The following is a 22861-nucleotide window of genomic DNA, read 5'->3' on the forward strand; positions in this document are numbered from 1 at the left end:
TCTGGAAAGTCTGTGGGAAATGTAATGATCTGTGAGATCCAAGAGTTTGGAAGCTGTATACCAGCTAATCAGTACAGCTGCAAGAAGTCTTAGGGATCCCTGAGTCCGGCCCTTTCATTTTCATGATGAAAAGGGGCTAGAGGCCTATGGCACTGGAACTGTCATTTAAGATTGCCTAGCTAGAGTCCCTTGGACTACAAGGAGATCCAACCAGTCCATCCTAAAGGAGATCAGTCCTGGGTGTTCATTGGCAGGACTGATGTTGAAGTTGAAACCCCAATACTTTGGCCACCTGATGCGAAGAGCTGACTCATTTGAAAAGACCCTGATGCTGGGAAAGATTGAGGGCGGGAGGAGAAGAGGATGACAAAGGATGAGATGGCTGGATGGCATCACTGACTCAATGGACATGAGTTTGGGTAAACTCCAGGAGTTGGTGATGGACAGAGAGGCCTGGCATGCTGCGGTTCATGGTGTCGCAAAGAGTAGGACACGACTGAGTGACTGAACTGAACTGAACTGAACTGAGCCAGTCTCTGGGTAGTTCATTTTGTTTCTACTCTCACTATCTCCTCCAAGGCACCTTCTGATTCTAGGAAGTGAAGAATTTATCTATCTGCCCATCAGTGCAAAAAAATGTATGACATTCCAGGCAGGTTAAAACATAAAGAGGTTTCAACCAGGACATAGTTCTAGGCGAAATGCCTGGCTCCACTGAGCTCAATTAGTCTGATCAGTGACCTGACCCAGATCAGCCCACACATCACATGATAGTCAAAGTCAGTGAAGTGCATCTGTCAAGTGACCAAGAAGGGCGTACTGGCCAAAGGAGATGTTGACCATTTGTGCTGGTAAATGAGGGTACTTCCCCAAGACTCAGCAGAATGAACCTGTGACTTGCAACCCCTGGGGCTGGACCTCAGCACCACAGTCTCAGTTTTACTCTTGCTGCTGAAAATATACTGCAAAGGCACTTGTGAAAATGTCCAGACCCTCAAAGATCAGGCACTTGGGGAATGCAAAGATGAATCAGGCATTATCCTTCTTTATTTACATCTAGTCTTAATTCCAGAAAAGACTGAAGGTAGGTTTTAAGGATGCATAAAATCAGAGAATGTAAATTAAAAGAGAAAGTGGTACAGAAGAAACTGAAGTGTCCATCAACAGATGAATGGAGAAAGATGCAGTGTGTGTATATATACATATATATATACATATATATATGTACATATATATATGTATGCACACACATCTTTGTGGCTGAAGATGGAAAAGCTCCATAGAGTTGGCAAAAACAGGACCAGGAGCTGACTGTGGCTCAGATCATGAACTACTTATTGCAAAATTCAGACTTAAATAGGACATTCAGGTATGCTGTATGCTGTGCGTAATCACTCAGTTGTGTCCGACTCTCTGTGACTACATGGAGTGTACCCACCAGGCTCCCCTGTCCATGGGGATTTTCCAGGTAAGAACACTGGAGAGGGTTGCCATGCCCTCCTCCAGGGGATCTTCCCAACCCAGGGATCGAACCCAGGTCTCCAGCATTGCAGGTGGATTCTTTACCATCTGAGCAACCAGGGAAGCCCAGGTATAACCAGAATCAAATCCCTTAGAATCATACAGTGGAAGTGAGCAAATGGATTCAAGGGATTTGATCTGATAGACAGAGTGCCTGAAGAACTATGGATGTATATTTGCAACATTTTACAGGAGGCAGTGATCAAAATTATCCCCAAGAAAAAGAAATGCAAAAAGGCAAAATGGTTGTCTGAGGAGGCCTTACAAATAGCTGTGAAAAGAAGAGAAGTGAAAGGGAAAGAGAAAAGGAAAGCTATACTCATTTGAATGCAGTTTCAAAGAATAGCAAAGAGAGATAAGAAAGCCTTCTTAAGTGAACAATGCAAAGAAATAGTGGGAAACAATAGAATGGGAAAGACTAGAGATCTCTTCAAGAAAATTAGAGATACAAAGGGAACATTTCATGCAAAGATGGGCTCAAGAAAGGACAGAAATGGTATGGACCTAACAGAAGCAGAAGATATTAAGAAGAGGTGGCAAGAATACACAGAAGAACTATACAAAAAAGATCTTAATGACTCAGATAACCACGATGGTGTGATTACTCACCTAGAGCCAGACATCTTGGAATATGAAGTCAAGTGGGCCTTAGGAAGCATCACTACAAACAAAGCTAGTAGAGGTGATGGAATTCCAGTTGAGCTATTTCAAATCCTAAAAGATGATGCTGTTAAAATGCTGCACTCAGTATGCCAGCAAAATTGGAAAACTCAGCAGTGGCCACGGGACTGGAAAAGGTCAGTTTTCATTCCAATCCCAAAGAAGGGCAATGCCAAAGAATGTTCAAAGTACCACACAATTGCACTTATTTCACATGCTAGCAAAGTAATGCTCAAAATTCTCTGGGTGAGTCTTCAATGCTATGTGAGCTGAGAACTTCCAGACATTCAAGTTGAATTTAGAAAAGGCAGAGGACCCAGAGATAAAATTGCGAACATCTTCTGAATCATAGAAAAACCAAGAGAATTCCAAAAAGAAGCATCTACTTCTGCTTCATTGACTATGCTAAAGTCTTTGACTGTGTGGATCACAACAAACTGTGGAGAATTCTTAAAGAGATAGGAATACCAGACCACCTTACCTCTCTCCTGAGAAACCCATATGCAGGTCAAGAAGCAACAGTTAAAACCAGACATGAAACAACAGACTGGTTCAAAATTGGGAAAGCAGTACGTCAACGCTGTATATTGTCACCTTGCTTATTTAACTTATATGCAGAGTACATCATGCAAAATGCTGGGCTGGATGAAGTACAAGCTTGAATCAAGATTGCTGGGAGAAATATCAATAATCTCAGATATGCAAATGACACCTCCCATATGGCAGGAAGCAAAGAGGAATTAAAGAGGCCCTTGATGAAGGTGAAAGAGGAGAATGAAAAAGCTGGCTTAATACTCAACATTGCAGAAACGAAGATCATGGCATCAGTTCCATCACTTCATGGCAAATAGATGTGGAAACAATGAAAACAGTGACAGACTTTATTTTCTTGGACTCCAAAATCACTGCAGATGGTGAGTGCAGCCATGAAATTAAAAGATGCTTACTCCTTGGAAGAAAAGCTATGACCAACCTAGACAGCATATTAAATAGCAGAGACATTACTAGTCAAAGCTATGGTTTTTCCAGTAGTCATGTATGGATGTAAGAGTTGGACTATAAAGAAAGCTGAGCGCCGAAGAATTGATGCTTTTGAACTGTGGTGTTGGAGAAGACTATTGAGAGTCCCTTGGACTGCAAGGAGATCCAACCAGTCAATCTTAAAGGAAATCAATCCTGAATATTCATTGGAAGGACTGATGCTGAAGCTGAAGCTCCAATACTCTGGCCACCTGATGCAAGAAGCCGAGTCATTGGAAAAGACCCTGACACTGGGAAAGATTGAAGGCAGGAGGATAAGGGGGCGACAGAGGATGAGATGGTTAGATGGCATCACCAACCTGATGGACATGAGTTTGAGCAACCTCCAGAAGATGGTGAGTGACAGGAAGCCTGGTGTGCTGCAGTCCCTGGGGTCACAGAGTCAGACACAACTAAACAACCGAATAACAACACACACACACACACACACACACACACACACACATAATATATAACAAAACCATATATATATATATGAAATACTACTCAACCTTAAAAAGAATGAAATTTTGTCATTTGCAATAACATAGATGGACTCAGAGGGTATTATGCTAAGTGAAATAAGTCAGAGAGGACAAATTCTGTACGATATCACTTACATGTGAAATCTAAAAAATACAACAAACTAGTGAATATAACAAAAAAGGATGAGACTCACAGATATAGAGAACAAACTAGTGGTTGCCAGTGGAAAGAAGGAAAGTGGGAGGGGCAGTATAAGGAAAGAGGATTAAAAGGTACAAACTATTTTGCATAAAATAAGCTCTAAGGATCTACTGTACAGTACAGGGAATCGAGCCAATATTTTATAATAACTATAAATGGAGTATAACCTTCAAAAATTGTGACTCACTATAGTGTACACCTATAGCTTATATAATATTGTATGTTCTTGCCTGGAAGCCCCAGGGACAGAGGAGCCTGGTGGACTCCAGTTCATGGGGTCTCAGAGAGTTGGACATGACTGAGTGACTAACACTCATTTTATAGTGTACACCTGTCACTTATATAATCTTGTACAGCAACTATACCTCAAGTTTTAAAAAGTTTAAAAAGAGGGAGGGGAACACTAAAGTTAGGTAAATATGGAAGTCATGTTCTGACCTGAAACCCAACATTTTGTTACAAATGACTATAAAAATATTCAATTAAAATTGTTATACCTCTTAGGTCTAAAACACAAATTTTTGAAAACTTTATTGTGATATGTATCACATATTATAAAATTTACTCTTTTAAACTGTACAATTCAGGGGTTTTTTTTGTTTTGTTTTGTTCTTGTTTTTGGTTGTGCAGTGCGGCTAGGGGGATCCTAGCTCCCCAACCAGGGATCGAATCCTTGTCCTCAGCAATGAAGGGGATGAGTCCTAACCACTGGACTGCCAGAGAATTCCCCAAATTAGATATCTGGTAATTTAAAATTTATTTATTTGAACACACAGGGTCTTAGTTGTGGCACACGGGATCTTGTGTCATTCAAACTCTTAGTTGCTGCATGTGGGATCTAGTTCCCTGACTAGGGCTTGAACCCTGGCCCCCTGCACTGGGAACTTGGCGTTTTATCCACTGGACCACCTGGGAAGTCCCTCTTTTTTTTTTTTTTGGCCATGCCTCATGGCTTGTGGGTTTTAGTACTCAACCAGGGGTTGACTCCATGCCCCCTGCAATGGAAGGGTGGAATCCTAACCACTGGACCACTAGGGAATTCCCTCAGTGGTTTTTAATATATTCACAGTTGTACACCTATCACCAATATCTAATTTAAGAGCATTTTTGTCACTCCAAAGAGAAAACTCTGTACCTGTTAGCAGTCACTCCCCATTCTATTCCATTCCCTGGCTGGGAGAAAATATTTGCAAAAGACATCTGATAAAGAGGATAATAGTCTTTATTGGATATCTATATAACTCTTTATTAGTATATATATATATAGATATAACTCTTAAAGCTTAACAATAGAAAACTAACAACCTAGTTTTAAAATGGGCAAAAGACCTGAATAGAGACCTCATCGAAGAGGATATAAAGATGACATGTAAATATAGGAATAGATGCTCAACATTGTCTATCACTAAGGAATTGCAAATTAAAACAACAATGAGATATGACTACTCACCTATTGGAATGGCCAACATCCCAAACACTGAAGACACCAAAAGCTGGTGAGAATGTAGAATAAGGACTCTTGTTCATCACTGGGGAGAATGCAGAATGGTACAGGCATAGCTACTTTGCAAGACAGTTTGGCAGTTTTTCACAGAAGTAAACATATTTGTTCCATGCGGTACTGCAATTGCACTCCTTCATATTTATCCAAGTGAGTGAAAACTTATGTCCACACAAAGTCTGCACATGGATGTCTACAGTAGTTTTATTTACAATTGTCAAAATTTGGAAACAACTAAAATGTCCTCCAGTAGATGAACAGATAAATAAACTGTGGTACATTCAGATGATGTTGTATTATCCAGTGCTAAAATGAAATGAACTCTCAAGGCATGGAATGATATGGAAGAAAATGCATATTACTAAGCAAAAGAAACCAATGCTTCTTTCACTACATAGTGAAAGAAGGCTACATAGTATAGGAATCCAACTAGGAATCCAACTAAATGACATTCTAGAAAAGTCAAAACAATGGAGACTGTAAAAAGTTCAGTGGTCGCCAAGGGTTGAGGGGAGGGAGAGATGAACAGGCAGAGCACAGGGAATTTTTAGGGCAGTGAAACCATTGTGTATGGTTTCAGTATGATACTGTCATGGTGGATTGATATCATCATACATATGTCAAAATCCATAGACGGCACAACACCAAGAGTAAACCCTAATGTAAATTATGGACTTTGGGTGATAATGACGTGGCAATGTAGGTTCATTGGTTGTCATAAAAGCACCACTCTGGTGCAAGATGTTGATTGTTGGGGTATACGGAATTTTCTGTACTTTCTTCTCAATTTTGCTGTGAACCTAACACTACTCTAAAAAATAAAGTTTACCAAAAATAACCAAAATAGGGGCTTCCCTGGTGGTTCAGTGGTAAAGAATCTACCTGCCAATGCAGGAGACATGGGTTCGATCTTTTAACAGGGAAGATCCCACATGCCATGGAGCAACTAAGCCCATGTGCCACAACTACTGAAGCCTGTGTTCCACAAAAAAGGAAGCCACAGCTATGAGAATGTCGTGTAACGCAACTAGAGAGTAACCTCACTTGTCACAAGTAGAGAAAAATCCTGTGCCGCAAGGAAGACCCAGCACAGCCAAATACAAGTAAGTAGATAAATAAGTAATATTATTTTTAAAGAGATACAACAAATTAAAAAAATAACCTAAATAAATAAGTAAACAGAATAGCACACCAAGAGACTATCATATATACCTAAGTATTATGCATAAGTTGTGACGGTTGCAAGTGTAGGGCTCTTGTTGCCCTGCCCAGAATCCCTCACTCAGCCAATGAACTACCAGGTATTGGCTGCTAAGAACTAACTCTGCATCTTTCTTAGGTTGGTTCCCACTCTGCCTTTGGTGAAGGGAAGCTGTCCCCCATCAGGAGATGCCCAGGAGTTTATACTCCTCTTCATGACTGACAACTGGCCAATGTGGGTATATAACAGCTCAGCCTTCTTGCCTCTGGGTGGAACAACCTTTCTGGTACCAGGTGTGGTTCAGAGATCCCCATGGGATCAGGCTGAAGATCACCTCTTCGTGAACCCACATCTCTGCAGAGTTCCTTCCTCTGCCCTGTTCCTTTCCCCCACTCCCCCCAGGGTTCCTCCTGAGAATACGTCTTCAACAATGCACTTGCACAGGGATCACCTCTCAGGTTTTGCTCTAGGGAACTGATCTATAACAGTTCCTATGGACTGTCCCTGTCTTTGAAGTATATCCTGATTTCTTTTGCAAAATATTATATGGAAAGTCATCTAAAAAGGGTCAGGTGATTCAGTGTCTACAGCATTGCTTTGATACAAAGGACCTTTACATATTTTTTTCTGCACTGGTGGTCTGAGACATGTGGCATTGCTCCTGAATCTGACTCCACAAAACCAAGACTTTTCTTCCCATGCACATGTTTTTACATTAAAAGAGTGATTTTAGAGAAAGAAAAAAAGTGGAAGTTAAAAAAAAAAGGACTATGGTGCTGACATACAATGTGGCCAGAAATGAGTCTGAAAAACTGTGGGTTTCTCTTGGGTGGGTCACAGATTTCACAATAAGCCTTGTGTTTACTAGCTCACATACATGCACATGTTCATTTCTACAGTTCAGTATTTCCCCTTAAAGAACCCACTGTATTAAAATCAGTCAGGGGACTTCCCTGGTGGTCCAGTGGTTAAGAATCCCTCTGCCAATGCATGAAATGCGAGTTCAATCTCTGCTGGGTGAACTAAGATCCCACTTGTCAGTATTTAAGCCTGCACACCGCAACTACCAGCCCACGGACACAACTAAGACCTAAGGCGGCCAAAAAAAAAAAAAAAAAGAAAAGAAAAGTAGTCAGAATTCCTACCTCATTGCTGTGGTTCAGTCTCTCAGTCATGTCCGACTGTTTGCAACCCCATGGACTGCAGCATGCCAGGCTTCCCTGTCCTTCACTATCTCCCAGAGTTTATGTCCATCAAGTTGGTGATGCCATCTAATCATTTCATCCTCTGTTGCCCCCTTCTCCTCCTACCTTCAATCTTTCCCAGCATCAGGGTCTTTTCCAATGGGTTGGCTCTTCCCATCAGGTGGCCAAAGTACTGGAGTTTCAGCTTCAGCATCAGTCCTTCCAATGAATATTCAGGGATGAATATTGATCAATGAATCGATCAATGATCAATGATCACTGATCAATGATCAGTCAATGAATATTGATTTCCTTTAGGATTGACTGGCTTGATCTCCTTGCAGTCCAAGGGACTCTCAAGAGTCTTTCTCCAACACCATAGTTCAAAAGCATCAATTCTTCGGAGCTCAGCCTTCTTTGTGGTCCAACTTTCACGTCCCTACATGACTACTGGAAAAACCATAGCTTTGACTATACAAACCTCTGTTGGCAAAGTGACCTCTCTGCTTTTTAATATGCTGTCTAGGTTTGTCATAGCTTTTCTTCCAAGAAGCAAATGTCTTTTAATTTCATGGCTGCAGTCACTGTCCACAGAGATTTTGGAACCCCAGAAAATAAAGTCTGTCACCATTTTCATTTTTTCCCCATCTATTTGTCATGAAGTGATGGGACTGGATGCCATGATCTTAGTTTTCTGAATATTGAGTTTTAAGCCAGCTTTTTCATTCTCCTCTTTCACCTTCATCAAGAGGCATTCCTACCTTGGTCCTTCTGAAAAGCATACCCCACCAGGTAATGAAGATAACCTTGATACATCCTTGGAGGAGAAAAGCCCCAGACCAGCTTGATTCCTGACCCCTGCTCTCCAGGCTAAACTCCCTTATAGACTTTGGGCCATTTATTTAATTTTTCTGAGCCTTCACTTTTTCATTTGTAAAATGGAAATAGTTATAGCCTCTACTCCATAGATTTTGTTAGTTAATTAATCCTTTAAAGGCAACTAAATGATAAACTCTGTTAACAGGTTCTGTTGTTGCTGTTAGTCGCTAAATCATGTCCAACTCTTTTGTAACCCCATGGACGTAACCCGCCAGGCTCCTCTGTCCATGGGATTTCTCAGGCAAGAATACTAGAGTGGGTTGTCATTTCCTTTTCCAGGGAATCTTCCCCACCCAGGGATCGAAACCACATCTCTACTTCCTCTAACTGAATCTTTGTCAGAGGAAAGGGCAAGGGATGGCTTAAAGTTGCCAGTTAGAGGCTTCTCAGATTCTTCTGGTGTAAGTCACTTTCCTTCAGATTTGGGGGGGGAACTGATTAGTTTTTCAGGCTGTCTTCTTGGCAGAAATGGCTGGATATCCCCAAATACCCATTCCCTCTTACTTCCTGCAATAGAACTCTTGAATTTTAGCCAGGTTCATGGCTGCCCAACTAGAGACTGCATTTCCAAGCCTCCCTTGAAGCCAGGTATGACCACGTGCCTCAGTTCTGGCCAATGTGCATGTACATTTTCCAGCCAGGTGCCTGGAATGTGACATGGTGTGGAGCCACTTGGGACCAGATAAAGTCAACAATCTAGGAATGGAAATGCCCAAGACAGAAGGAAATTGGGTCCCTAACACCAGGCAATCTGTCAGCCCTGGACTTCCAACACTTGTGTTTCACAAGAGAAACCTATCTTGTTTGTGTCACTGTCATTTGGGTCTTTATCATAGGAGCTGACTCTGCATTCTAATGAACATACTTTTTATTCCCTCCTCTCTTTCTCAAACAGTGTCTGGAGAAAGGGCAGACTTACGGAGCCTCGTGACCATCAGCAGTGAACTCCATGTGGTTCTCCACTTAAGAGTCTCACAGGCTGAAATCAAGAGGACGGTCAGTCTGAATGCCTCCCTGGATGCTCTGGGGAAGAGTCCACGTCCAAGTCTCTTCAGTTGGTTGACAGAATTACTTTCCTGTGGTTGCAGGAATGGTGTCCTCACGCCTTTGCTGGCTGTCAGCTGGAGACCACTCTCAGCTCCTTGACCTGCCTGAATGTTGGTGGCCCTTCCATCTTCAAGCCGACAACTTTCTCTAGCACTAGCCAGACCAAATTCTGCTTTTAAAAGGCTCCTACAATTAGAGTATGCTCACTTGCCCAGATAATCTCCCTTTTGCCATATAACATAATCACAGGAATAATATCACATCATATTCAGAGGTTTCACACATACTTAAGGAGGAGCAGATTAGACTTGAATGAGGGTCATTCTTAGACTACTGCCTACCATACAGGTAAATAAATGCTTACTGCTTGAGTGGAAATTCTTTATAAAAACAACCAAGAAGAGATAGTGCCTCCCTTGAGTAAAGGAGCACAGCAAACAGCACTTACCTGTATCATGTCATTTAATTCAATTGATAAATTTATTTAATGAGTATCTATAAGATGACAGCTTATGCTTTTAGGTGCTGTGGATATAGAAATAAATAAGATAGACTGGGTCTTGCTCTCAAGAAGTTTGTGTATTTATTTTAAAATATTTATTTCTTTGGTTGTGCCAGGTCTTAGCTGTGGCACACACGTGGGGTCTAGTTTCCTGACCAGGGATTGAACCCGGGCCCCCTGAATTGGGAGCATGGAAGCCTAGCTACTGGACCACTAGGGAAGTCCCTCAAGCAGTTTAAATTTTACTGGAGTCCCAGGAAATTAACAAATGTATAAAGTGAGATTGTAAAGCAAAGTAAAAGGCTAGGGAATGGTGGAGGTTTGTGTGACTATTTTAGGTCTGCAAGCCCAGAATGGCATCTCTGAGGAGGTGGTGCCATTTGAGCAGAAGTGAGCTATGTGCCTGGAAAGGGAAGGGCATTCCCGAAAGAGGGAGCGGCACACACAAAGGTAAGAAAGCCATCAGACCGGAGAGGAGTAACTGATGTGGCAGGAAATGAGGTCATGGGGATAGGAGTGAGGCCATGTGAGTCAGTGGAATTTTGTTCTGGAAGGATGGGATGGTTTTTGAGCTGAAAATGATGATGAAAAGTTTTGGAAACAGAGAGTAGTGAGGGTTGCATGCAATGTGAAAGTAGTTAATGCCACTGAACTGCACATATGAAAATGGTTAAAATAAGCACATTTTATGTTATATATCTGGAGAATGAAATGGCAACCCACTCCAGTAATCTTGCCTGGAGAATCCCATGAACAGAGGAGCCTGGCAGGCTATAGTCCATGGGGTCGCAAAGAGTCAGGTATGACTTAGGGAGAAAACCACCACATGTTATATATGTTTTACTACAATAAAAAAATGGGAAAAAAAAAGAATAAGCAGTATTTGGTCAGAGTAAAAACAAAGGGAGTCAGGAGCCAGAGGGAACAGCATAATTAACTGCTTAGGGGAGGTACTTCCCTAACGGTCCAGTGGTTAAGACTCAGAGCTTCCAATGCAGGGGGCGCAGGTTTGATCCCTTGTCAGGGAACTAGACCTCTACATGCTCTGCAGCACAGTCAAAAAATAAAAACAAACAAACAAATAAAATTAGGTTGTTACCAAAAAAAATGCTTAGGGGAAGGGAGGGTATGGACCATTAAAAAAAAAAAAAAAAGACCATCTGGAGAAAGCCTAAGGGTGTCTTCTAGGGTGTTGGCCAAGCTCAGGTTTTCATCCAGGGGCTGGTTACCTGGATGTATTTGCTCTGTGAAAATGTACGGAGCTGTACATTTATAATTTGTGCATTTTCCTCTATGCATGTTATACTTCCATTGAAATATTTAAGTTTAAAACAAGTCCAGTCTGTTTGTGGTGGGAGGAATTGAAAGTAGGGACCCTCGGGGCTCAGGCTAGGGTCCAGCACTTATCATGCACTCAGTGAATAGCTGACACTTGGCTGGACTCTGAACTAAGTTTTTTCATTAGGTGGCACTAGTGGTAAAGAACCCGCCTGACAATGCAGGAGACATAAAAGGTGAAGGTTGAATCCCTGGGCCAGGAAGATTCCCTGGAGGAGGGCATGGCAATCCATTCCAGTATTCTTGCTTGGAAAATCCCATGGACAGAGGAGCCTGGTGGGCTACGGTCCATAGGATTGCAAAGAGTCATGACAAAAGAGGCTGAGCATACAGCACATGTTATTTCATTTGATCTTTACAACAGCTCTACGAAGCATAAAGAAGTGAAGCAATTGTCCAGGATCACACAGTCAGGAAGTGATGGAGATGGAATGGAAACTCAGGTGGTCTGGATTCACCATCTAGGCCTTTAACCGTCACATCAAATGGAATGAGTGAATGATATATTCAGCTCGCTCTCTCTCTAAACTAGAGGTTCTCACCATGGGGGAAGCTTTGGGCAAAGTCTGGAGATGTTTTTGGCTGCCACAACTTGAGAGAGGAGCGCTTCTAGCATTGGGGAGGTAGTAGCCAGTGATGCTGCTAAACATCCTAAAAAGCTCAGGACAACCCCACCTTCCCACCAACAAAAAAATAACTGGGTCTCAAATATGTTAATGCTGCACTGATAAACTCGCTCTAGACCTAACCAATTACTTTCACACTCTCCTCAACTCCTGTTGCTTTATAATCATAATCTCTCACTTAATCTCCCACCATTAGATAAGAAAAGACTTTGAACCTGCCATGGTTCCTCAGGGTTCTTATCTGTGGTGACAGTTATCCACCACATCCCTATCCGGCTGAGCCTCATTAACCTCTGCTTATGTGGTGTGGTGGCAAGAGTCCCCAGATGGTGACTTTTTTCCATGAGAATTCGGCCAGGGGCATTTGATGGGGAGATCCCCATGCGCTTGTGTCCACAGGGGGCCTGCCACCTTCCTGCCGCCTGTGTGCTGTTTCGGCGCTGACCTCTGCTCCTGGTGCTTCCCATTGGCAGAGCACACCCCCTACCTGGGTGGCATTCTGTGAGGGGGTACAGGAGCCCACGCAGTGCTGAAATTCAGATCCCCATCTTCTTTTCCTCACTTGGAATTTTAATTTATAGTTCAGCAGCCACGGGCATCTTATTAACACAGTGAGTAGCTAATATTTATAGGGCATTTGTGTGTGTGTGAAGTCGCTCAGTCATGTCTGACTCTTTGCGACCCCGTGGACTGTAGCCTACCAGGCTCCTCCATCCATAGGATTCTCTAGGCAAGAATACTGGAGTGGGTTACCATTTCCTTCTCCAGGGGATCTTCCTGACCCAGGGATCGAACCCAGGTCTCCCACATTGTAGGCAGACACTTTAACCTCTGAGCCACCAGGGAAGCCCTCATAGGGCATTTACTTGGTGCTTAGTAGTGGGTTAATAAATTTAATTCCCAGAGAGGCCCTGTGAAGTAGGTACTGTTTTTTCTTTCTTTCTTTTAAATTCTTTTATTTATTTGGCTGCACCAGGTCTTAGTTGCATCACGTGGGATTCAGTTTCCTGACCAGGGATGGAACCTGGGCCCCCTGCATTGGGAGATTGGGAGAGTGAAATCTTAGCTCCTGAACCACCAGGGAAGTCTGGGTGCTTTTTTTTTTTTTTCCATTTGACAGTTGAAGAAACCCAGGCGCTGAGAAGCTAAGTGGCTTGCCTAGGTCACATAGCTTATAAGTGGTAAAACTGGAATTTGAATCCAGATAACTTGATGACAGAACCCGCCATGTACAAGTTCCCATTCCAAGCCTCTTGCATCTCAGCCTCCTCCCCAGAGCTGGCCTAGGCTAGCCACCTTACAGCATCTCCTAAGGCTCATCTGACCATCACCAGGGGCCCCTCAATTTTCAGTCACCTTCTCTTGTTTCAGCTCTGAGCTCTGAGCCCACACTGCTACTGAGGGAGACTGGGGGGACTACCCTGGGCCCTTTGTTTGCCTAAACATGCCAGAGGTCGCCATTTATTCTGGGTGAACAGAGGGAGTGGTTAAGGATGCTCTGCCTCTCTTACTAGACAGTAAGTTCTCAAGTGTAAGGAACAGATTCCTATTTCTCTCCATGCTCATTTACATCTGAGAAATGGGATATGACCTGCCACAACACATCAGTAAACATGGATGTTACATCACCAGCAATTGCAGATTGTGAGCTGCAATCACAGATGGTGAGCTGGTGAGCCCCGAGGGAACCCAGGACGGAAAAAGTACCTGCCATCTAGCAGACATCGACAGCAGCCACTCCCTATGGTGAGCCCCAAGGAAGCTCAGGATGTGCAAACAGTATACTGTGCTGAGTGAGGTGCAACATCAAAGGACTGATTTCAATGAGTCCAGACTCTTGCATCTTCCCATACCTAGAAAAGTGATAAATTCCTTAACTTGGGTTATCTGGTTTTCTTTAACAATAACCTTTTGATGTTCAGGCTACTTGTCCTTTGTTGCAAAACTTCTATATAACCTGGCTCTTCCTTGGAGCAGTTCTCTCAGGGTTACTTGAGATGCTATCCCTTGGACTCGAAGTCTTAAAAATTCCCACTGAATAAAGCATAATCCTCAACTTTTAGGTTGTGAATGTTTCTAAAGCCCACACACGTGGCACGTAACATTTATGCTCCCCATTGAGGGAGACTGTGAAAGCACAGTGGTCATGAGAACTGACTTTGGGGTTGGACGGACCTGAACTTGAAGCCCCTGGTCACTTCCAAGCTATGATCTTGGGCCAAGTACTTAACTCAGGGTGGGTAAGCTTTTTCTGTAAATAGTCACACAGTATACACATTCTTTTGTGGGCCACATGGTCTCTCCTACAATAGCTCATCTCTGCCTTGTTCTCCCGAACAGTCATACCTAAACCAATGGGTGCGGCTGTGTTCCTCTAGACTTTTATTCACAAAACAGGTAGTAGGCCCAGGGTAGTACACAGACCCAAGATTTGCAGTTTAAAAAAAAAAATTATAAAAGGACATCAGGGAGTTCCTTGGTGGTCCGGTGGTTAGGACTCTGTGCTTTCACTGCTAAGGGCCCGAGTTTAATCCTGGTGGTGTTAGGGGAAGCACACTGATTGAAACCACCCACCCTGGCCAGGCACCATAGTAACCACTTGCATGAGTTGTTTTAGGACAGGAGGTCCTGGTAAGGAACATGGAACTAATAAGCCTCCACCAACCAGAAGAGTTCAGGAAAGGTCAAAAGGAGACACCACATGTCCGACCACCTCCCAGAATCATCCTCTCTGGCATCCATCTTGGCTGAACAAGGCACCACCAGGAAGGACTCTGAGTCAGAATGATTGGCTAAAGACAACTAATCCCATCACCATAAAACCCAAGACTGCAAGCCATGTGGCAGAGCAGTTCTCCTGGGTTCCCTGACCCTTCTGCTCTCCACATGGGTGCCCTTTCCCAATAAAATCTCTTGCTTTTTCAGCAGATGTGTTTCCTCAGACAATTCATTTCTGAGTGTTAGACAAGAGCCCAGTTTCGGGCCCTGGAAGGGGTCCCCTTTCCTGCAACAGTGGGGGAACTAATTTGACACAAGCCAACACAGCCAAAACAAAAAAGATGAAACAAGACAACTCATGAATGTAAGTCCTATATATCTTGTGTTTGATGTCCTTGGGTAGGACTGGACTTATTCCCTCATAATAACTCCAGTCAACTCAACTTTCTGAGCTCCACACCATGGTACTTGTATGTATAGTATTTTACTTTTCTCTCCCTGTGAGATAATACCAAACGTTTGAGAAGTAGCACTGCATACCGATTAAAAGCACCGGATTCTGGAACTAGACTGCCTGGGTCCGAATTACGGCTCTGCCACTTCAGAGGTCTGTGATCTTCCGAAAATTAACCTCCCTGACATAACTTTCCTTAGTTGCCCCCTGTGTAAAGCTAGGATGACATTAACAGTGCCTCCCTCTCCTAGGGTTGTTAACTAGGATGAAACGGATCTGCACATCCCATCACCTGGGGCTCTTTAAAGATTCCAAAACCCAGGCCACAGGCAGACACAACCAAAGAACTCAAATTCTTTCGGGAGAGGCGGAGGCATCAGTACCTACGAAGCTACTACCCTACAGGGTTCTAATTTGTGCACAGGTTTAGAAGCAGAGTGTTAAACGGTTTAGCGCGCTGGGGATCGATCCTTCCGGGGAATACTGCGCCCCTGGTTCCACACACTTCAGAACCACCCTCCCACTCTCACCCCATCCCGCCCTCATTCACTGGATACCGTCCTCCCTGGGCTCCTTTGCCCTCTGGGATCAGAAGGCCCCGCGGCGGCTCGCTGGGACTTGTAGTTCCTGCGACTCTCCGGCCTCGTTCTCGTCTCCCATTGGCTTTCGAAGACGCTCCTCCCCGAAGCTCGGCCAATCGCCGCGGCGCAGCCAACCCTCAAAGCAAGGAGCTAGGACCCAGCTCAGCAATCTCTGCAGAGAGGACGCGGGCAGCCGGCTGCGCTGAGGCTGCGCACCGCGAGGAGTTCCCACGGTCCCGCAGCAGGTAATCAATAACCCTGGCAGGGGGACTGGGGCCCGGCCCAACGCCCCGCACCAAGGTCGCCCATCTGCCGCAGATCTTGGCTTCATGGCTGGGATTTTCAGTTTCCCCGGCCCTTTTTTGTTGTTGTTGTTGAGTAAATCCATTTCTCATCGGGCGAAAGGGAGTTTTCGGCAAACGATGACTTCCGAGGGAAACCCTGCGACCTCTCTCAGCCTTGCATCCCGTGGGGTTGGTGGGTTGGGGCTCCTTTTGTTGCGCGAACCCTGGCTGGAAGCCCAGGCTCCTCCGAGAGCAGAGAGAAACAGGCGCGAGCTGAGAGCACATTTGCTAAGATCCTGTAACCAGGGAACGCCAGGAGGGGTCTCTTGTGTCCTAACAATCTAGAGACAATTCAGGTTGTTGAGGTTTGTAATGCTGAGGTTGCATCTGTTTCCAGTTCGTTCTTGGTAGCCTAAGGGGAAAGAGGTTATGTTAACCACAGCAGCAAATATACCCAAAGGTATAAAAACATCCCTTCTGAGAAATCATAAAAGCTCCACTTCTCACAGACTTGAGTGGTGGGAGTTAACAGGATGATTCACACGAACCATGGAAGTGAAAGTTAGCAGAATTTGGTCCCCTACTTCTATTAGAGTTGAGGTTTTACCCACGTGGTATTCAGTGCCAAGAATCTAGGGGCTGGGAGAAGGAGATTTTGTGAAAATAAATGTCCATGGTTTGAGACTTGCCCTGTGGTATGTAGTGAGTGGTGTGGCCCAGCTGTCTTTGCTCCAGACAGTAATGTCTTTACTGCATTAGTTTGCAAACATTGGTTGAGCCTTACTAAATTTTTTAAGCAGGGATTATTTCATAAAGGGGAGAGGCAGTTTATCGTGAACCATTCCAGTGTTCCAGGGGCAGTATCTAACCCTGCTTGTGGGAAGAGGTAGGACTTTGCAGAGAAGGGAATAATTGAATGGAGTTTGAGGGATGGGCAGGAGCTAGTGAGATGAAAGAGAAGAGCATTTCGCCTGGAAAATAGCATGATAAAGGCGGGAAAAGAGCACTGATTTTGGACCCGGAGTCCTGAGCCTGATTGGAGCAAGGGATTTCATGTGGATAGTGGAAAACAGAGAAGCGCATCTTGCAAGCCTCCTGTGCTGCTGTTAGAGACTTTGATTTTGCCCTGAAAGCCCTAGAAACCGAATTTAGTAGATGTGTATCTTTGTTGCTGCTATTGTTTAGCGACTAAGTTGTGTTGGACTCTTTTGTGACCCCATGGCCTGTAGCCAGGCTCCTCTGTCCATGGGATTTCCCAAGGGAGAATACTGGAGTGGGTTGCCATTTCCTTCTCCAGGGAATCATTCCAACCCAGGGATAGAACCCGAGTCTCCTGCATTAGCCGGCAGGTTCTTTACCAATGAGCCACGAGGGAAGCCCAGTGTGTACCTTAGATACTCTCTAATGTGGAAAAGTGTTGGAAAGAGGCCACACCAGGGAGTTCACTGCAGTAATTCCCAGGAGAATTGCTGAGGCTTTTTTAAAGACAATTGCATTTGAAAGAGAGGAGAGATGAGAAAAAGGTTGTGAACTCTTAAGTAAGTGAACACCATACCTAGTATTATTCAGTGAAAATATATTGAGGTGAATGCTGTCTCTTGGGTTTTCCACCTATGACTAACTATCTTTTTTAAAGAAATGACCAGCCTATTTTTTCTTTCCTTAAACAGCAGACATTGCTTTAGGCCAAAATTTGAGTCCCATTTTATGAAGGGGAAATCATCACATATGTTAAGGATGTTGAAATCTGGATGGTTAGACATATGACTCAAATTATCTTGTAATCCAGAAGATACAAATTAAACCCATAATTAGATCACTTTATACCTATCAGATTAGAAATTATGAAGTTTGTTACTCTCAAGAGTATCAATTGTTTGAAAGATATCAGATATTTGGAAGTATATCTTAGGACAGTACAGCTGCTAGCAAAATAAGTACCAGAGAGACATTTGTATACAAGGAGATGAGTATAAGAATGCTTTTGCAACATTTTAAGAGTTAAAAAAAAAGGTAACAACCTACATGCTTGTTAGTAGGAGAATGTTTATAAAGTGGATATATATTTTTTAAAGTATAATAAATTGATTGGAATGAAATAATTTACATTAGTGGTTACCTTGTGCTATGCGGAGAACAGGACTGGACAATGGGGGACTGTTTTATCTGTAATGTTTTATTTGTTTATGGGAAAAGAGGGTTAACAGATTTACAGAATATTAACAGTTGATCTGTATGATGGTAACAGGTATTTTATATTACATTTGTACATTTCTGTAGTTTAACGTGTATCCTTCGATTTCTTAAAATATAAGTTGTAGCAAAATTAAACTTAAGAATTTACATCTAGTTATAAAAGTCATGCTCATTCATTTGGGGAAAGACTACAAACTATTATTAATCCTAGATTTCAAAAAATAGTAATTTGGGAGAAACTTAAAGAAATCCAAATGCCAAATAAGCAGTGAAAATAAAAATGTAGAAAAACCATTAACCAAAAGTCAAATTCTTCTAGTCATTAGTACATTTAAAAATCTTACTTGACTCTGTATTTTGAAATATGTTTTAGCTGCTTGTACATTTTGAAATGTTCAGTTCAGTTCATTTGCTCAGTCGTGTCTGACTCTTTGCAACCCCATGAATCGCAGCATGCCAGGCCTCCTTGTCCATCACCAACTCCCAGAGCGTACTCAAACTCATGTCCATCGAGTCGGTGATGCCATCCAGCCATTTCATCCTCTGTCCCCTTCTCCTCCTGCCCCCAATCCCTCCCAGCATCAGGGTCTTTTCCAAAGAGTCAACTCTTCGCATGAGGTGGCCAAAGTATTGGAGTTTCAATGGATAATTTTTGAAAAGTGAAGTGGGTGACAGAGGATGAGCTGGCTGGATGGCTTCCCTGACTCAGTGGAGAAGAATTTGAGCAAACTCTGAGAGAGAGTGAAGGACAGGGAAGCCTGGTGAGCTGCAGTCCATGGGGTTGCAGAGTCGGATGTGACTTAGTGACTGAACAACAACATCACTCTATACATATTACAGTCAGTTGAAAGGAGATTCCAAAGTACAAAGTACATTTGTAGATTAGAAATACTGAAATGTGCAATGGGAAACCTGGCTTCTTTCTTTCAATGGGGGAGTCACTTGCACCTCCACTTAATAGAATTCATTTGCATGTTTTTAGACAATAATTATTTTCATTTCTAGTATCTACAGTTTACAGAGTTGTGGGGAAAAAAAATTCCATAGAATCATTGCAGGTAGATTCTTTACCAACTGAGCCACCAGGGAAGTCCTCCACAGAATCAGAATTAGGTAGTTTTGAAGGACATGCTCTAATCTAGAATGTGCTTTGCTACTGAATCATAAATGTTCCCTATGAAAAAACATTGATTCACTCACTTGAACAAAATCCATTTTTTTTGAGATTTGAGATAAGACTACTTGGATTTTCTTTTTTTTTTCCTTTCCCATTTTACCCTTGAAACAGAAAATCAAAGGATATGGGAACTGAATGGGCCCTTAATAATTTAGTTCTACCATCCCATTTGACAGATGAACAATTAAGGTGAGGCAGGGTCTCCCTGGACTTAGGAACTATAGTAACTTAGTAACTGTCCTGTATTAAAGAGAAATTTCACCAGACATTTGTTAAAAATCACAAGATGGGGGCTTCCTTGGTGGTCCAGTAGTTAGGACTTTGTCTTTCCAGTGCATGGGGCACAGGTTTGATCCCTGGTTGGAGAACTAAAATCCCACATGCCATGTAACCTAGGCAATTTTTTTTTTTAAATGACAAGATGGATTTTATTCTAGCTATTGTCTTAGAGGAGAAAGTTCCATATAGAACTGAGCTCAACTCCAAATACATCAAGGACAACTGAGATTTATTGCCAGTAGGTAGAGTGGGAGGGTCAGTGGCTGAAAAATTGCTAAGAGAAGCTTGATTAGATGCCAAAGATGGGAGATTGCTAAACCTGTGCTCAGCGGGCCAAAGTCTCGTCGGGCTCAGAGGAATTTGACTTCAGTTTGGTGAAGGAGGGCTCGTCTCCTGTCCTTGTCTCTTTTGCATGTTATCAGCCGGGGACCACTTGCATGATGATTTTGTTGCAAGCCCCCAAAGAACAGAGAGCAAGATCTAAAACCTGTAGGTTTGGAAGGCTCTTTACAGATGTCATTGTCTGCCCAGCTGCTTTGCTTGGCTTTAATGGTTCGCTGTCTCTAACCCAGAGCAAGTAGCAAGTACAGGGCTGATGTGGGAGGTCACAGGGGTGGTTCAGGTCTGGGCTTTGGTGTCAGACCTGGATTTGAATTTGGTCCTGCTATTTAGACGGTCCTCTAACTGTAGCCTTGTTACTTCTATTGCTGGTGACAGTTGATCCAGCATGTGCACTCAGGTCTGTCCCAAACCTCCCCTATTGGATCAGACCCCACTTGACGGTAGTGCCTGAAGTAGAGTCCTTCAGCTGAATCAGTGCCTTCATGTAGCCCTCTAACCTGAGAGGGTCGCTGGCCCAGTGGGAGCAGCGAGGACCTGGCGTTGGAGGCTGGTGAAATTCATATGTAAAGGCTTGTCCATTGACTTTGACTTTGTGTAGTTCAAGTTCTCCTTTGATGGGCTCTTCTCTATAAGACCTTTTTATAACCGATTACCCACAAGTGCCTTAAAATAGTGGGGTGATGAAGAGCAGGCACGTTGGGTATCCTGCTGCTGGAGGAAACTTGGAGGCCCTGGAATGTGGGGTGTAGCCCTCCCACCTGTGGTTACGGGGCTTCTGAGATATTCACAAAAGCAATGCTTTTGTGGTGTGACAAGTACGAGGTGGTGTAGTGGAAGAAGCAATCTTTGGAAGCAGATCTGTGTGTCACCCAGCAGGGCCACTTTCCACCAAGTTTCTCTACCTCTGCTAGTCTGTCTCAGCTGGAGGGAGTAATGAGACTGCTCACAGGCTGTTGTGAGGGTGGGAAAGTGCCTTGCACACTCCTTGGTTCATAGATACCCACGCATATCCCGCCCTCCCTCCCTGTGCAGCAAGCAACTCAGAGCACTCTGGGGGAGACTTTCCTCTCTCCCCTGGTTAGAGCAACAGCTCCCCTGGGTCATTTTCTCCCTACAAATGGTTAGCAGACTAAACACATACCCCTGAGCATCTTCTCAGAGACCTTCCCACTCTCAGCACTTTTAAGAACTACCTTTTTCTTTTAAAGTTGTCACTGTATCCCATCATAAGGATGTATCATATTTGATTTAGGGCTTCCCTGGTGGCTCAGACGGTAAAGAGTCTGCCTGCAATGCAGGAGACCCAGGTTCGATTCCTGGATTGGGAACCCACTCCAGTATTCTTGCCTGAAAAATCCCATGGATGGAGGAGCCTGGTGGGCTACAGTCCATGGGGTCGCAAAGAGTTGGATATGACTGAGCTACTAACACACATACACACACAGATAATTGATTTGATAAATAGTACCCTGTGGATGGAAAAGCCCCTGATGTTGGAAAAGATTGAAGGCCAAAGGAGAAGGGGGTGGCAGAGGATGAGATGGCTAGATAGGATTATCAACTCAGTAGACATGAATTTGAGCAAATTCTGGGAGATAGTGGAGGACAGAGGAGCCTGGTGTGCTACAGTCCATGGGGTTGCAAAGAGATGGACATAGCAACTGGATAGCAACAACAGACAACCCCCATAAATGACCATTTATGTTGCCTCTGGGGTTTTGTTGCTACAAATGGGCGAGCTCCCTCACCTTCTTAAAATCTTTCCTTTTTGAAAAACGATACCTGACACTCCCACCGGGACTTCCTCTTCTGCCTGTATTTCTTCCCCAGCACTCATGACCACCGGACAACCTGTCTCTTCCTGCTAGAATGTCAGCTCTGCAAAGGGTTTCACCAGTTTGGCTCCCTGTTCAGTCCCTGTGAGCACCTGGTGGGTGCTCAGGCCCTGTGTGTTGGATGGATGAGTAGATGATAGGAAGAAGTAGAAGACGACGCCTGTGTGACTGGGGCCGTGGAGCGCGACTGGCAAGAAATAGCAGTCTTCCTGGGCCAGTTTGGCAGAGATCATTTACTTTTTTTTTTTTGGCTGCGCTGGGTCTTCATTGTGGTGCTTCTCTAGTTGCAGCCTGTGGACTAAGTTACCTTGCAGCGTGTGGTATCCTCGTTCCCCAACCAGGGATCAAATTTGCGTCCGTTGCATTGGAAGGCAGATTCTTAACCACTGAGCTATCAGGGAAGTCCCAGGGATCATTGTTTACTTTTTATTCATGAACTTTTTACTCTGCTGAAACAAGAATCATAGGTATGCTGCAAGATTATTTGTGACTTTGTTTTCCTGCTCTTGACTTTGTCAAGAATAGTGCTGACCATGAAATTTCCATCTGAAACCTGCAATTTTGAGACATGTTCATTGCTCAGGGTGATGGAAGGATTGTATTACTTCACATCTTTCCTTCACCCCAGGCCCCATATGTTTCCCAACTTATTAGTGTTTGGGTTTTTTAAGTGGCATTTCCCAATCGCTGTCACATGGTGAGGCTTGTAACTTGGCATTGTATTCAAGGAACCACAACTCTGTGTTAATAATAAAAAAAAAAAAGACAAGAAAATCGCCAAATGTTAACTCTGAAAATGTCCCTTGTATATGAATAAGGTACTTTCCCT

The 22861-nt window shown here is 43.6% G+C and overlaps 1 protein-coding gene across 1 annotated transcript in view; it reads left to right on the forward strand.

The window, feature by feature from the left end:
• Positions 1–16044: 16044 nt before the first annotated feature.
• LGMN (legumain) overlaps positions 16045–22861 on the forward strand; it is a 34604-nt gene continuing 27787 nt past the window's right edge. Inside the window, exon 1 of the mRNA XM_043489938.1 lies at positions 16045–16164. The gene's annotated coding sequence lies outside the window, so the exon portion shown is untranslated. The remainder of the gene's footprint in view (positions 16165–22861) is intronic.

This window comes from Cervus canadensis, chromosome 17 (genome assembly GCF_019320065.1).
Source record: "Cervus canadensis isolate Bull #8, Minnesota chromosome 17, ASM1932006v1, whole genome shotgun sequence".
In the NCBI taxonomy this organism is placed as follows: Eukaryota; Metazoa; Chordata; class Mammalia; order Artiodactyla; family Cervidae; genus Cervus; species Cervus canadensis.